This window comes from Nyctibius grandis, chromosome 4 (assembly GCF_013368605.1).
Source record: "Nyctibius grandis isolate bNycGra1 chromosome 4, bNycGra1.pri, whole genome shotgun sequence".
Classification (NCBI taxonomy): domain Eukaryota; kingdom Metazoa; phylum Chordata; class Aves; order Nyctibiiformes; family Nyctibiidae; genus Nyctibius; species Nyctibius grandis.
In genome coordinates this window covers 72,662,206-72,678,506 of record NC_090661.1, presented here as the reverse complement: position 1 = coordinate 72,678,506, position 16,301 = coordinate 72,662,206, and the positions used below count along the sequence as shown (strand labels likewise).

The window sequence follows — 16,301 nt, the reverse complement described above, 5'->3', positions numbered from 1 at the left end:
TATTCCCTGAAACTATTATCCATGTTTCTCTTGTCACAGACCTACACACAGCAGGCAGGACTGAAAAAACCCATGAAAATTTTTAAACCATGTCAATCATGATGAGAATCAACACACAGCATGTAACATTATAATAAGGCTCTTCTCAGTGACATCCATTGACAGGACAAGGGGCAACGGGTGCAAGCTGGAACACAGTAAGTTCCACATAAATATGAGGAAAAACTTCTTTATGGTGAGGGTAACTGAACACTGGAACAGGCTGCCCAGAGAGGTTGTGGAGTTTCCTTCTCTGGAGACATTCAAAACCCACCTGGACGTGTTCCTGTGTGATATGATCTAGGCAATCCTGCTCCGGCAGGGGGATTGGACTAGATGATCTTTCGAGGTCCCTTCCAATCCCTAACATTCTGTGAATCTGTGATTCTATTCAAGGTACAGGAAGCACCTTGTGTAACCACAGCAAGCATTACCTTAAAGTGAATCACTCCCCAAGTTGCAAGACCTCATTAAGAAACGCTTAAGATAAAATCAAAGTGGCATTAAATTCATGCAAACTGAAGTACCCTTAGGATTTTGTAAATGAACAGGATGCCCCAGAGCTGTCCTTCTGGAAGTAGATCTACATTTAAAAGATTCAAAGAGAAACATTCTCAGATACATGGCTTTTTAGGGGCTCCTAACCTAGTGAAAATATCAGGATCCACATCCTACAACTGGTAGAGCAGATTTCTATTTAGAAACACATAAATCCAGAGTTTTCAAACACTAAGGGAATTCTTGCACCCAGGAGATGTAGCCCTCACCTAGGCATACAAAGCACACAAGTATTTCCCCCTGGCAACAGCAAAACATTTAACTCATTATGCCTAATACGTGCCTCTATGTGGATTTAGGTGTCTAATATTAGACTTATCTCAAAAACACTATGACCAACATCACTTACTAAGAAAAGCATTGACAGCATCTCATCCATGTATCTGTACCCATAAAAAAGAAACTTGCCTACAGTGTACCTGTACACCTTGCAAATGAAAAAAATCCTTATGCTTTAATATCAAATGTCAACCTCAAAGATACTTACTTTATGTCAAATATATACAGTAAAGGCAATAAAGTACACCTTTTTTTAAAAAACTCCATGCATAAAAAATGGCCTTTAACATCATGATGCATTCATTGACAGCAAGCATCATACTGCAGATCCATCAAAAGATATCCCAACTCTAACAAAAAGGCTCAAATCTCAAAGAAATCTTCTAAATTAAAAAAGCTAAATTAGAAAGCTGCTAATTTAACTTTCATGCTTTACAGATAATTCCCTTTTCACATCTGTCTACCATCTCTTAGGTGACTGCAAAATTTAAATGAGGCCATTTAATGAGATTACTTTAATCCTCCACCAAGTGCTGCAAATTAAACTTGAAAAGAAGACTTTCAGTTCTCTAGGAAGGGTGCTTGCTCATTTATCCTTAATTAGGGAAAGACAAAAAATATTATCTTTAAGAAAACTGTACTGATTGCTTAAAACACTTCAGATAATTAAATTAAAAGACTGCCTACAAGCAATACTTGCCTGTGTTTTGTTAGCTACATAACTGTAACTACTGTGTTACCTTTTCAATTTTAGGTTGCATTTGTTCGGTTGAAATATAATGCCATAAAAAAACCCAACTTAACAGTATCGTGTTTGGCCAATGTTACTTTTTTCCAGAAAGCGGAAAATTTTCTCATTAAGTTCTCTTAAACATTCTCAATCTTGACATATACTTACTACTAGAAATTACACTACCCTAAAAATTAAATTCCCTTATCAAGAAGCATAGTACCTGCAAGTTATAGCATGATTTCTGCATCCCACGAAACTCAGCTCAAATACAATTTAAGTCGTATTCTGTATGCGTTATAAAGGAATTAAAAGTACTTTTAGACTTCTGCAGTCTATGGATTTTTTAAAACGGACATTTGGGCAAACCAGCTTTATATGCTTTGCCTTGGGAAATACATTATCTAGTGCACACAAGCCTAATCAGGAACTAAACTAATTATAAAGAGCCTAGTCTTACATAATGATCCAGGGAAAAGAAATTAAAACTTACAAACCCTCTCTGAAGTATAATCTGAATTAACTGAAAAGCTGCTACATCCTTACCTTCAAGGATATTAATGATCCTGGTGATAAGCAAAAGATATTCATTCACACTCCCCTTTGTGCTTTCTGTACAAGATTATTTACACCTCAGCAAGTTCCTCCTATGTTACTTTCAGCTAGCAAACACAACATTCACTTTTACTTCATTCACAGTCTGTTTCAGTAACACCAGGAAGACACTTGCCTGTATATAAGCTTCTCAGCAAAGTTTGGGTTTGCATCCGAGACTATGCCCTACATGTTGTGGAATGATTATTACAGCAGAAGACAGCTTAAGGTTCATACATTTCAATGTTTGAGCACCTTTAAAACATTGCAATCCCTGTGATCCATGCCATCAGAGAGCTAATAGCATTTTCAAGTTCCAAACAGATAACTATGAATGTGACCAAATTCCCCTCCTATTGTCATAGCAATGTGGAATAAACAGATGCTGGATGAAACATATCTGACAGAGTGGTGACAGACAAGATCAATTCTGCAGAACTATTGCTATGCCAGCAGTTTCAGATGTATGTTTCATTCTTCTTCTCAATTTTAAGACCACTTAAATAAGAAACAAATACTGAGTAGCTAACTGAAGATGCTTTCCTTAGAGCAACTTCCTTCCCAGTGTGAAGAATTTTTTTCTTGAGGCAGAGAAACATAAGTTTGTGTAACAGGATTGTGCTGGACCACCAAGACAGTCAACACCTGCTTGCAGCTTCTGGATAACAAAAATGGTACTTTCCTGTAGGTCTGTAAGAAGCTGGCAGCTACAGCAGTACACAAGCTTCCTTACCTGCCCAGAAACATTATGTCCATCAGTGTTCGTATATCAGCAAACACCAATTATTAATCAGTGAAGTTTTTTGTGTATTTGGTGTAGGCAGACTGACAGAACAACTGCTATGAAGCTCTGTGAATAATTCATATTTCTGCCATCATGTGCTGGATGTTACTGAAGTCAATGACATTTACCAAGCCAGACCTTATACTCCTATTATTTGCCTTCCGCAGAAGGCCTAAGAATTAAGATACTATCTAATACTGATACTATCTACTGAGGGCTGACCTCATTAATGTTTATAAATATGTAAAGGGCAAGTGTCATGAGGATGGAGCCAGGCTCTTCTCAGTGACATCCCTTGACAGGACAAGGGGCAACGGGTGCAAGCTGGAACACAGGAGGTTCCACATAAATATGAGGAAAAACTTCTTTATGGTGAGGGTAACTGAACACTGGAACAGGCTGCCCAGAGAGGTTGTGGAGTCTCCTTCTCTGGAGACATTCAAAACTCGCCTGGACGCGTTCCTGTGTGATATGGTCTAGGCAATCCTGCTCCGGCAGGGGGATTGGACTACATGATCTTTCGAGGTCCCTTCCAATCCCTAACATTCTGTGATTCTGTGTAATTCTACTCATTTGGCTCAGTGACAGGTGATCTGAAGCAGCAGTTTACCAATACTCACGCATATTTATCTTGCCAGCTCTATGGTGCTAGAATTTCCAGGGACCTTCATTCTTTCTCCTAGAAAACAAAAGCCCGTTTCTAATATACAAACAGCATGGACAGTGAGAACACTCCTCCTATGGTAACCTAAACCATCTCCTCCTGTGCAAAGCTTACTTGGCCACAGCATTACATTAGGGCAGTGAAAAAACTGTTAACTACTGCCCAAGCAGTGCAGAAAGTGAGTAAAGCACACCCTTGGGAACGGAAGAGCAAAGGGCGGGCAATGAAGGGATGGCTTGAGGCAGGCACAACCTACTACCTTAAGCAACAATTATATCCTGTTTTTTGCACCACACTTCTAACAGGAGAGCCCTGCTGAAATCTGAGACACAAGACCAGGTCTTCAAGGTGCAATGGACATGTTTAAGGTAGAGGCTCCTGACTTCCCACTGATTTTCACGATAACCAAGATGCCCTCCACACAAAAAAAAGATACAAACTTCACAATTAGAAAAATATTGTAGTTTACTTCTAATTATCATCTGCTGAATCTAGATATACCACATGGCCTTTGTGAATTTAAGTGCACGTGTATCTCAACTCTGTCCTCTGTGCGTGGCTTATAAAAACAACCTCTGTACACCTCTGGGTTTTAACGCCACAGCTTCTGTTTATTTTTCTATTCAAGACATAGAGAATGCAGATCTTTTCGCCACTGATACGTGATGAAACTTAACAACTATTTTTCTTAAAAATTAATTAAAAATGCATTAGTGCATTAATGTGAAAACATCATCTTTCCACCAGCATACGGAGGTACTGAATGACATAAGTGAAAAATCAGGGAGGCCCCTGCAACAGATGCAGCAAAAGGCTTCTTTAGCAAGTACTCAGGAACACTGCAGGACGGGTAGCACGGCTGCAAGTCACTTTTCAGCTTTAAGAGGACTATGGGAGCTTAACAGAATAAAAGAAAGTGGCAGGAGATCTAGCTAGCAAACACCTGCTCTGAGCAGGACAAGCCCTGAGGAATTAAAGATGATAAATGCTGAGCAAATTATGTGTGTTGTAGGAATTAAATTGCATCAGAATACAAATAGAAATTCTGATGGCTCCAAGACTGAACTTCTGAGTATTTACAACTGTCTCATATTCTTTTGTGTAATTTACCCTGCACAGACAGGCTCCAGCTCAATCAGAAAAGCCTTCTCTCAACACCAAGATCCAATAAGACTTATCAGCTCTGCAGTAAAATCCTCCAAGCCTTCCTTCCTTCTCCTGTCTTCAGAGTCTTCGAAACACATCTGTTCTTGAATCAATACCCCATGCTTCATGAAGGCATACATGAATTTTAGTGTCTCTCCCTTTACTATGTCCAAACTGCACAGTGAGTGATTAATCCTAGCATCCCTGACAGTCTGCCTTTTGAGGGTACCATAGTCATAAAGCATGGTAAGAAATTCCAAGACACTTAATGCTTATTGTTCTGTTTCTCTGAAATAGGTTTGTTATTCTGTGTTCAAAGTTGTGAGATTCTGTTCCCAGATCTCAGAGAGCTTAGAGGTCAGTCCTTTTCTATTCTTCCTCCCTCACACTTAGGTATGTCGATGTTCTACCCACTTGTAAAGTTTGATCTAACACCAAGCAAACCAGTTATCCACGCTTCTCTTGTGCTGAATTTTATTTACTGTCCATTAGAATGCACTAGAACAAGGAATAGAAGCAGAGCATGACAATGGATAAAGGGATGAGAGAACAAGACAGACATCCTGAAGAGATTGAGGCTTCTGTATTTCTAACACTGAAGAGTATCTTCAGTCAATGCAGTAAAAAGATATTACATTCCTTGCAATCTTTAAAAGCATCATAGTTATTCATCAGAATACAGTTTCTTAATGCTTTGTAAGGCTAGAGGACACAAGCACTTACTGGAGAAAAAGAAATGGGGAAATGCAGCTCTATTTTGTAGAAGAAAGCTACCAGAGTACCTTCAGAACCAAAAACTCCATTCACAACCCTTAGGGCCACACTCTCAATTCAGCCATTAATGCTATTTACATTGAACATCGGGCACCTCAAGGAAATAAAAAAGGGCTAAGTGCTATCTGCCCAGAAACGTATGCTTTGTAATAGTTTGCCCACTTGTGCTTTGCATATTAGTAAAATGGAGACTATGCATTTTAAACCTCAAATTTTTACATCAAACCTTACAAAAAGGTTGAAATACAACAGGATTTGAGTTATCATAAAACCCTTAAGAGTTTATTGAAAAAACATCACGTAAATTTTACTAAATTTACTTACTAAAAGTAAGACCTTTGCTAAGGTTTCTCAAGTAAGTATATTTGCCCTGATTTTTGGCATTCTTACAACACGACTAATAAGGCAGAGGACAGTCAAAGTCCAGATGCTTAGCCAGCTGCTGCAAGGGAGCAGCTTCAGGACAAAGAAAAGAAGATGGAAGATTGGGGGTAGGGATATATTACTCCCAATTAAAAAAAAAAAAAAAAAAGATTATCAGGGCCTGCAAAAAGGGAGAAATAGACTTGAAATAGTGCACTTTCACATTCCTCTTAAATGTTAACACAGGTTATCATTGTTCATTCATAAATGAGACATGAGGTGCAAAGACACTCTTTTCTGCATTACTGGTGACAGTCTAACTGTCCTCAGGGACAGACATCAGCTAGCAAGTGGAATAAAGCACCGCAGAAGCACAACTCCTCCCTGAAGCTGCCCATCATCTGATGCATCCTCCTGGAGGAAGTCATCAATTCCCTTCTGCAAAAGACCTACTCTTCTTGCCACAGCAGAGACAAAACATAGGTCTATTGTGACTTTATTAAAATTCTGGAAAATGCTTTTAGTAAGAACTAAGAGTGGCTCAGATACTGATGGACATTGGGTTTTCCTTAAGTTTATTTTTGTGCATTCATCCAATCACTCATTCAAATGTAGCATCGTACCTTGTTAAATCTGAGCTAGCGATGTCAGCTCTGTACCTGCAGATACAAACCCCATGCACTTCCTGCATAACCAACTCTTCAAAACACAAGATCCAGAACATAGTAAGGCTTTCACGGGAAATCCAGAGAACAGAAGGCGCAGCTGATAGAAACACTGCATTAAGTGTGCCGACCCCAAGAACAGCCTTCAAAGCAACGTAAGAGGCAGCTGGGATATATTGTAATAAATGAGAAGCAGAAACAATTGACATAATCATGACTGATAGACCTAGCTCCGATGCAGAAACACTCCCACTAGAAGGAATTAAATTATGTGGATTACTTCATTGGTTATGTTACACAAGAAACAGCCTTCTGTGAATAGAACAAATTCAACAGACTCAACCTTAGTGAGAGAGAGAGTCGTGTAGACCAAGCTTCTTGAGCAGGGTAGCTTAACAGCTCATAAACTGCAAAAGAAGTATTGTTCTCAAAAATCTTTGTTGGTGAAGAGATACAAAGAGTCTTTATTTGCTTCAATTCTTTGATGACATTATTCAGTTTAAATTGTTACCAAATTTGCAAAGATAATAAACAGAAATGGAAAAACCAATCTAGGAAGAGACATACTCTGTCTGCCTTACAGATCTAATACTCTGCAACCTAAAGAAAATGTTGTTTGGCTACAGAGAAGAAAAGAACTAAACTATCGTATTACTCAATTATTATTTCCCCCAAACACACACAAGAGTACTGTGACTGTACAGCACATCTGTATCTAGGTTACTCTCTTGTGCTGTCTTAACACATCCTTGTACTTGGCAAGATTTCTATCCTGGAAGATAATCCATAATTGTGTGCATGTACATATATATTCAGAAAAGTCTGATCTTTCCCATTTGATGTATATAGCTGCCTTTCAGAAAAGTTTTAAAGCTGACATCACTGTTTATATCATAAAGGCAAATTAAAGTTTATGCTGTAGTTAAAATTGACTGAATAATCCCAAAGATCAATCACAGTGTAGAATCCAAGCTTTCTAGAAGTGAAACAGTAGATCTCCATCTCTCCTTTCAAGAATTTTGTGATTATGTCAGCACCAAAGCAACTGAGAGCAGAAACAGGCCACTGCTTTTGCTGATGGTATCACTCCTTCAGCAACAGCATTTCATGCTGGTAATTTCAATTTTTCTGAATTTATTCTTATAAAACATTAATCTGTCTCTGAGTTCAGACACAAAAGCAATGTCATTCTGCAAACAAGCAGGAATTACCTGCTATCGTCTGGCAAATACTTCACTTAAAAATAGAGGAGCCTCCCTTTTCCCTCAGAACTATCCACTGTCACCAAAAGATTCAAACAGACCACTCCTGCCTCTGACTCTACTGGAGAGAATTACTTCACCATTGCTTCGGTAACAAACTAAAGAGTCAGCTTCCAGTTACCGTTTTCTGCTACCTTAGTAATGCATGCTACCTGGAGCAGGATTTTCTTGCTGATAAGAACAGGCAGGCTGGAAGCCAAGTGAAACTTTGAATACAACTGATTATAAATGGAAATATCTCTTTTTAGACTGACACCTTGTCCATCCTTCTCCTCTAGTTTGTTTATTCATCTGATGCGTCTTCTCCATATAAGAACACTGAGCTGTCTGTAGCTAAAACCCTCTTATGGTGGTACAATCAGATATTGTTCAGTATATTTTTGTACTGATTATATAATGACTAATGACAGAAACAATCCTACCCATCTGAACCACTGCTGAACAGTTTATCTATGTTGGTATTTTAAGATTAACAATTTCCATTAGTTTAAATCTGCAACGAGGCTGAATTTACCACCAGTAAGATTGGTTTTTTTCCCCCCTTCAGTCACACATGCTCATTCTTTCTACTGCTGTCTGAATAAGAATTCTAGTTACAGGTTAAGCTGAATGACAAGCAGAGATGATTGAAGGAGACTCAGTGTAATTCGTGTATTCAGTGTAATAGTTCGCTGATGACACAAAACTGGGAGGAGTGGCTGAGATGCCGGAAGGCTGCGCAGCCATTCAGAGAGACCTGGACAGGCTGGAGAGTTGGGCAGGGAGAAATTTAATGAAATATAACAAGGGCAAGTGTAGAGTCCTGCATCTGGGCAAGAACAACCCCATGTACCAGTACAAGTTGGGGACAGACCTGTTGGAGAGCAGCGTAGGGGAAAGGGACCTGGGGGTCCTAGTGGACAGCAGGATGACCATGAGCCAGCAGTGTGCCCTTGTGGCCAAGAAGGCCAATGGCATCCTGGGGTGTATTAGAAGGGGTGTGGTCAGCAGGTCAAGAGAGGTTCTCCTCCCCCTCTACTCTGCCCTGGTGAGGCCGCATCTGGAATATTGTGTCCAGTTCTGGACCCCTCAGTTCAAGAAGGACAGGGAACTGCTAGAGAGAGTCCAGCGCAGAGCCACGAAGATGATTAAGGGAGTGGAACATCTCCCTTATGAGGAGAGGCTGAGGGAGCTGTGTCTCTTTAGCTTGGAGAAGAGGAGACTGAGGGGTGACCTCATTAATGTTTATAAATATGTAAAGGGCAAGTGTCATGAGGATGGAGCCAGGCTCTTCTCAGTGACATCCCTTGACAGGACAAGGGGCAATGGGTGCAAGCTGGAACACAGGAGGTTCCACTTAAATATGAGGAAAAACTTCTTTACGGTGAGGGTGACCGAACATTGGAACAGGCTGCCCAGAGAGGTTGTGGAGTCTCCTTCTCTGGAGACATTCAAAACCCGCCTGGACGCGTTCCTGTGTGATATGGTCTAGGTAATCCTGCCCCGGCAGGGGGATTGGACTAGATGATCTTTCGAGGTCCCTTCCAATCCCTAACATTCTGTGATTCTGTGATTCTGTAATTCATAGATTCACTGGTACTGACATACCTTCAGTAAGTCTGAAGAGGTTCACAGGTGACAATTGAGCAAGACTAGACAAGATGAAGCAGTAGGAAGACAGAAGAAAATAGTTCTGGGGATTTCTTTTCTACATAATGCCACTGCTGTTTTAACATAGTTTAGTTTTTGTCAGAAGATCACGACCTTGAGGCAAGAACATGTCGAACCATTGCTACAGATTTTTTTAAAAATCATATTGTTAAGTCAGCCACTGCTGGATTAAAAAAAAAAAATTACAAAAAGGACCTACAAAGAAAATCTGTAAAACGTCTCTCATGAAAGAGAGCAAGTGAACCCTGGATAAGCTTGAAATATTACACAAATCATAATTTTTCTCTAGGTTTGGATCATGGTGATTCAACTGTCCGGATTCAATTCCCCAGCTCAGCCATACAGTTCCAGCAGTCAATCTTATTTTAAAGGCGATGAATAAAAAGTCACATTGTCTCCTGTGGCAACCTTAAAAAAACACACCGGGAAGAGGATGAACAGGGAAAGCCTAGAATGCAACTTTCTCAACCTTCAACTATTTTCAGTTTATAGGACTCCTTGAATTTGATGTAGTTCGTTTAGGAACCCTCCACTATTTTGTCCAACCTTAAGCCCCCAAACTTTTCCTATCCACAAGTGCCTTAAGCAAGGAGTTCCAGAGCCCTCCTAATAATTATTTTAAAGATTATTTCATTGCCTTGAATAGATTCCTGAGGAAAACTACTTGTAAACTCCCTACACGGCAAGAACTGGTCGCTGATTTCTGCTCTCCTTGCTACCAAACATACCAGTTATAGAAATCAGTTTGTTTCGTATCTACGTGCTTTCAAGCAGATACTGGAATACTTGTATTCTTTGAAGTTTGACTTCTCTTCAACACCCGCCCTTAACCAAAAATACTGCAGCCGTATACTGGCATATTATAGCTTTCAGTTGCAACTTGCTTATTTTTGAACTGCATCTTCAAAGAACCATTTTCTTGCTATTGAATTTCATTTCACTAGTGCTGGACGCTTACAGCTCCTGTCTACGATTCGATGGCTATAAAGCAGTTCCCGATCTCAAAACCAAACTCTCTAAAAAAAATTCCAGTACCAAACAACTTCGCAAGTTTGCCACAGCATAACAATATCAACATGTTTTTAAACACAGACTGGCAGCCTTCTCTAAGTATTTTAAAGTGTGTTTTATATTTTCTTATTGATTTTCTGATACCTTAACATAAACAGTTATATCTGAATGTACCTATCAAGGTCAGTTTTCTACACTGTAGGAGATACAGACAGTTGTTCTATCCTCATACACTTGCAAATAAAAAAAAAGGATTCTCACAGAAACTGACATGTGTAACTTCAGTTACTAGTAACAGTTTGTCCACAGGATCAGTTTCTCCCACATTAGCTTACAGAATTACAGTCATCTATGCTCACATTTTACTTGAATTTAAAGGAAGCTGATATGCATAATTTTTTTTGTTTCATCAAGATCTCAAATTTAGTCATGTGCCATTTTGATAAACTACCATTTCAGAGAGCTTTCATGACTAAAAGATTTACACAGAGAGAGATTAGGATTTTTTTTTCTTAACTCTGTTTACTGACGGACAAGGCTATACAGGATGTAAGATTCTGCTTCTTTCCCCAAGTCTCCTGCTACTAATAGCAGTAGGTTTGGCCCTGCCAAGTTTCCACCTATGCAAATTTGCCTTACTGAGATGGTTAGTTAAAACCTAGAGCTTCCCCCAAAACATTAAAAATACTGATCAACAAGTCGATGTAATAATTTCATCAAATAAGAACAGAAAAAACGCATTTAAGTAAAACCTATCTGTAATATGATTCACAAAAAGAACATAAGTTGAAGTATCATACAAATTCACATTGTAGTGAGAATCTCTATCTAGAAGAGACTCTTGAATCTCCAGCTCAAAGTACACGATACCACTGACTCAACAGAACCCAGAATATTCGGTTCTCCCAGGACACGCCGCTTAACTTGTGCTGTGTGTGTCACAAGCCATCTGGGCTAATTAGGCTAAAAGCATAGGAGTCCTGTTGCTTCAGGGAATAAACTCAGAAATTGCTTGCAATTTAAGGGTTATTTGAGATCTATAACTTGTTCAACCACCACATAAAAGTAAAACCTTATCAGCCATTTTCCTCTGGCTAAAAAGCCAAGACTCCTCGCAGTGAGAACCTTGCCAACATTAACCATACTTCTGCTTCAGTCAAAGCCATTAAAATGCACTCTGCAGAAGACTACCTCAACTCATCATGGGCTAAGTGCTCATGAAAATCCCAACAATCTGTAGGCATTTTTACTGAGAACTTGTGACACCAGTTCCCCACGTGACCAGGGAGAAGCATCCCCCACCCTGAGATGACTTTCTTGCTTCACTTACTATAGGATGTGATCAGCAGAACTGCTCCAGCTGAATCCTCCCTTTAGATTAGATAGAGAATAGCTAGTGAGCGAAGTCCAGATCTCTGCAAATCGAGCTACTTTTGACCAAGCAGGAAACAATATTTTCAGAATGTCTTCCAAAATGCACCTATCTGATAGAAGTTTAAGAGTGAGCTGGAGTATGTGTCCCAGAGGTATGAAGAAATTGAAAGACCTACATTGACTAACTAAACTTCATCTTTGGAATAATTATTTTAATGCTGTTGGGATTTTCTTGTAACATACATGTGTTCAGGTATCCAGATATCTACATAAGCTTTTTTCTTGCTCCAACAGAAACACAATACAGGATTTTAAACCTAATTATCAAAAGCACCATCAGTATTTTGATCATCTTAGTATCCCTGTTGGCAAGGAATTTAACTCTGCCTGAAAGCTTCTAATTAAGAAGATGGTGCTGCTGTTTACACTTCCAAATAGTGGCTAAAAGAGAACACCACAACCACTGCTGCAACTGGCTACCTTCTATTCCTTCATCTCTCTTCCATTTTCACAGATCTGCACTTTCTAACAATTTTAGGCAAGCAATGTTCATCTGAAGACTGATGGCATGCTGGCTTTTTATCTAGAGAGCTGGTGCCAACACTTCTTTGTAACTGGTTAATTCCAAATAACCAATCCCTCTTAAAGGATGATCCAGGTCCAAAAGTAATAGGTTTTACTCCAGCGAGCTTTTACATGAACAGTTCCATTAAACAGGATTACTCATTAGTATAACAATACATTAAATGAGATCATTATATTAATTGAGATCATTACTATTCATTTTTTCTATATTCATATAGAATTAGATTTATATATATTCATATAGAATATTACTTCGGTTCAAAACCACAAGGTGTTATAGTGGTCAAAAATATCAAACACAGAAATCTTCTAAGCCTGAAACCTTTCTACTGTACAAATAGTTTTACAATTAGAAGTCAATGCTCAGAAGTTTTTGGAGCCCAAACATTGAGATTTCTACAATGAAAAGTACTAACTGGGAGCAAAGATTAAACTCCTACTTTAAAAACATCTTTTCTACTGCAAGTTGTATATTCCTGTAGATCTTTGGTTAACATTTAGGTAGCTGGTTATTGCTAATGTTCCATTTGTTAGGCATTCACCTCTTCAGCTTGGATGCACTAAATTCAAAATAGGCCCACAGAATTGAGTTGTGTGATCATTATATACATGGGAAAGTATCTAACAAATTTCATTCAGTTTCACCATAAATATTTACTGCCTCACACTAATATGATGAAGAGTTTTGTGTTTGCAACTACTCCAGAAGAGAGATTTTTTTAAAGTTTCAGAGAATACGTAAAGTGGTTCTCAGCTATAAGAACGTAACAAAACAAGACCTTAGATCCAACTTCCTTTTGCTTTTAATACCTTCATAACAAAAAAATCTATTCTGCATCAAATCAAGGCTCAAAGTCCACAAACACCAGGAACAAACCTGCCACAAATCTGAAGCACTAACCTTACAAGTTGAACCAATTCCCCTGCAAACTTGCAAATATCTTTAGATGACATACCAGATGGAGCACCAAATCTACAACCCTTACCTTAATTTGTTGTCTGGCCTGGACACTAGTGCTCTGCTACAGCATAAAGTTCCCCTTCACTTTTGCTTTCTTTAATTGAAGATAAACAGCTCGACTTCTTCCAACTCAAAGCAAAAGGCTGAAGTTGCCTACGCTTCATTGTGTGTCAAAGTACATTTGACAGAACACGGTGTTACAGCGGGCTCTGGATGATAAAAGCAAAGTCTTAGTGTCATTAAAGCGAAATCATCATAACGTACATAACATTCCCTCGCTGTTATAAGATCATAGCCAAAGTAGGTAAGCCACCAGGTTTTTTTTTAAACCGTTGTCTTTGAACCACCACACACTGTGTGCAATTTCTTCTTCCCCTTTTTGGGGCTACAAAGAGATCCTTGTGGCCAGGGCCTTCGGCAGCCGTTCCCTAACACACCTGCAGGTACACCTCAATAAACAGAGAATAGAGACGCACAAAGCACTGCGAAGCAGGAACGGACGGAGGCACCCAGCGAGGGGCCGGCCCTCCACACTGCCCTTCACCTCCCGGGGCAGCGCAGCTGACGAAGCCGAGCGCAAGCCCCGGGCACGGCACCGCCGCCAGCGCCCCGCCAGCCGCGGGAGGCCGCCCCTGTGGCACAGCCCGCGGCCACCGGCACCGCGGGGGCCCCGGTTGACATTCAGGCCGCCCCAAAGGTGAAGGCTGCCCCCAGCAGGGACACGCAGAGGGCCGCCCCACCCGCCCGGCCCTCCGCCGCCCTTCCCCGCCTCCCGCGGGCAGCGCCACACATCCCGCGGCCTGTGATGCCGCAGCATCCCTCAGCCGAGACGGCGACCGCAGCCCCGGCGGGCGGCGCAGGGAGGGGGCAGCCGCCGCTCCCCCCCTTCACCGCCAGCAAGGAGACCCCCCGCAGCGCGGCCCACCGCGAGGGGAAGGGGCAGAGCGAGGGGCTGGCGGGGCGCGCCCCCCCGCCACCGCACTCACCGCCGGGCCGGGCGCGGGCCGGCGCTGTCCCCTCCTCGGGCAGGGCCGCGCCGCTCTGCGCCCTCAGGTACCGGCCGCGAGCCGCCCCGCCCCGGCCGGCCCCGCCCCGCCCGCGGTGGGAGGGGCGGCGCGCGCAGCCCCGCCGCGCATGCCCCGGGAACGCGCCGGCCGCCTCCCCGTGCCTCTCGGCTCACCCTGACGTCAGCGCGGCCTGCACGCGCCCGGCCGTGGGGCCCCGCCCCGCCCGCCAGGCGCGTGTGCGCGCGGTCTCCTTCCCGGGGCCGTCCCCGCGCGGCGGCGGGGTGCGGGCGGGCCGCGCTCAGGGCGGCTGCCCCGGCAGTTCAGCCCCGCTCCTCGCCTGTGAGGCGGCACAGGCCGGCGCCGTGCTCGGCTGACGACGTGGCGCCTCACCCGTGCCCGCCGGCCCGGCTGACTGCGGGCTGCCTTGGCACTGTGTCCCGCCGGCTCGTAAGGCCACGAGGCCTGGGGCTTGCTGGCCGCATCTTCCAGTGCGCCCTAACAATTAGTGACCCCGTGGACGGATGCAAATAAGAATTTAGTTATTAAAAGTGTCAGGGAAATGGGCCCGCGAGTGTCCTGGCGCTGGGACTTAGAGAGTGCTCACAGGGACAAGAGGCCTCGCAGCTGTCCCAGCTGCTTCAAAAGCCTCGAAGGACACGTGCCGTCAGCAGTGAGATACAAATCCAACGGACACCAGGCTTTCTCTGTGCTGGTGCTCAGGGAAGGACTTGCAAGTTCCCTTGAATTTTCTGGCTGTGCCAGGAATCAGAAGACACTGACAATACCAAAAACTTAGGCAAGGTGCAGGAAGTTATTTGCCAGTGGTTACGTGAGGTGGTTCAGGATCGTTTCACTGACTCAGTATTTATACGCCCGTGCTTTTCCTTGCCGACCGTGTGCTCGTTTGGGGCCTGTGTTTCTGCATCTCCCGTGGTTTGGGATTTTCAGATATGTGTAGTCTTACCATCTCAGCATCTGTATTGCTGTGCTTCGACTACAGATTTTCAAAGTTTCATTTTTCTAAGTTTTGACCACCAATATTTCTAAAACTTTTGCCTGCCTGTCTCACTGGGCCTCCCGGAGGAAGAAAGCCGTGCAGTAGCTTCAAGCTATGTTCCCGTAGAAAAAGACCCGCCCTGTCATTGATAAGCATCTTTGCCGCAGCCTCTTGACTAGAGTTGGGCACGCTGCCAGGGTGTACGACCTGCTCACAGATGTCAGCCGAGATGCTGCAAATGCCTCCTCACCTTTGTAGGCACAGGGCGTGAAGACTCCAATACATCTGCCCCATAAGTAGCAGAAAGGCCTTTTTTTAAAAATAAGGAACAACAACTGAAGCTTTTGTGTGTTGTTTCGCCTGAACTTAAATGTACTGGCTACATTAATGCGTTTATTCTTAGAACAATCTGAAGCGTAATTACTCCCCTGTGGTACAGGAAGGAAAAAAAAGGCAAGCAGAGGGAGATTGAATCTCTTGCGCAAAGCTGAAGAGACAGCAAAGCCAGGAAATGAACTCAGATTTCCTGAGTCAGGCATCATTGCTTTAACCACACAGTCATCCTTTCCTTCAGTCATTCTCAGCTTCTGAGCATCAATGTAAACATCAACTGCATTAGCATAGAATTGATTTTTCTCTATTTGTTCGTCAGAACAACTTCACTGTTCCCGCTGAAATTTCTTCCTGCTAACTTTCTTCTCCATTTCCTTCCCAAAAGTAAAAGAAATTATATTACAGACTCACTGGGAGGGTGAAATGATATTACAGACTCACTGGGAGGAGAGTCTTTAATTTCCCACTGCCTTTCTGCAGGCACTGGCAGGTATTTATTCACAGAATCACAGAATCACAGAATCA

General features: G+C 42.2%; 1 protein-coding gene across 9 annotated transcripts in view; it reads right to left on the bottom strand.

Moving 5' to 3' along the window:
• The window catches only part of CCSER2 (coiled-coil serine rich protein 2), a 77,718-nt gene extending 63,204 nt beyond the window's left edge, over nucleotides 1–14,514 (bottom strand). For 6 of the 9 annotated variants that reach the window (XM_068398778.1, XM_068398768.1, XM_068398773.1 and 3 more), the window contains exons 1-2: nucleotides 14,426–14,512; nucleotides 13,465–13,648 (exon numbers count right to left, since the gene is read on the bottom strand). The gene's annotated coding sequence lies outside the window, so the exon portion shown is untranslated. Of the gene's footprint in view, nucleotides 1–3,604; nucleotides 3,664–13,464; nucleotides 13,649–14,425 lie in introns of all 9 variants that reach the window. The other 3 variants (XM_068398769.1, XM_068398770.1, XM_068398771.1) reach the window with 3 other exon arrangements.
• Nucleotides 14,515–16,301: the final 1,787 nt, after the last annotated feature.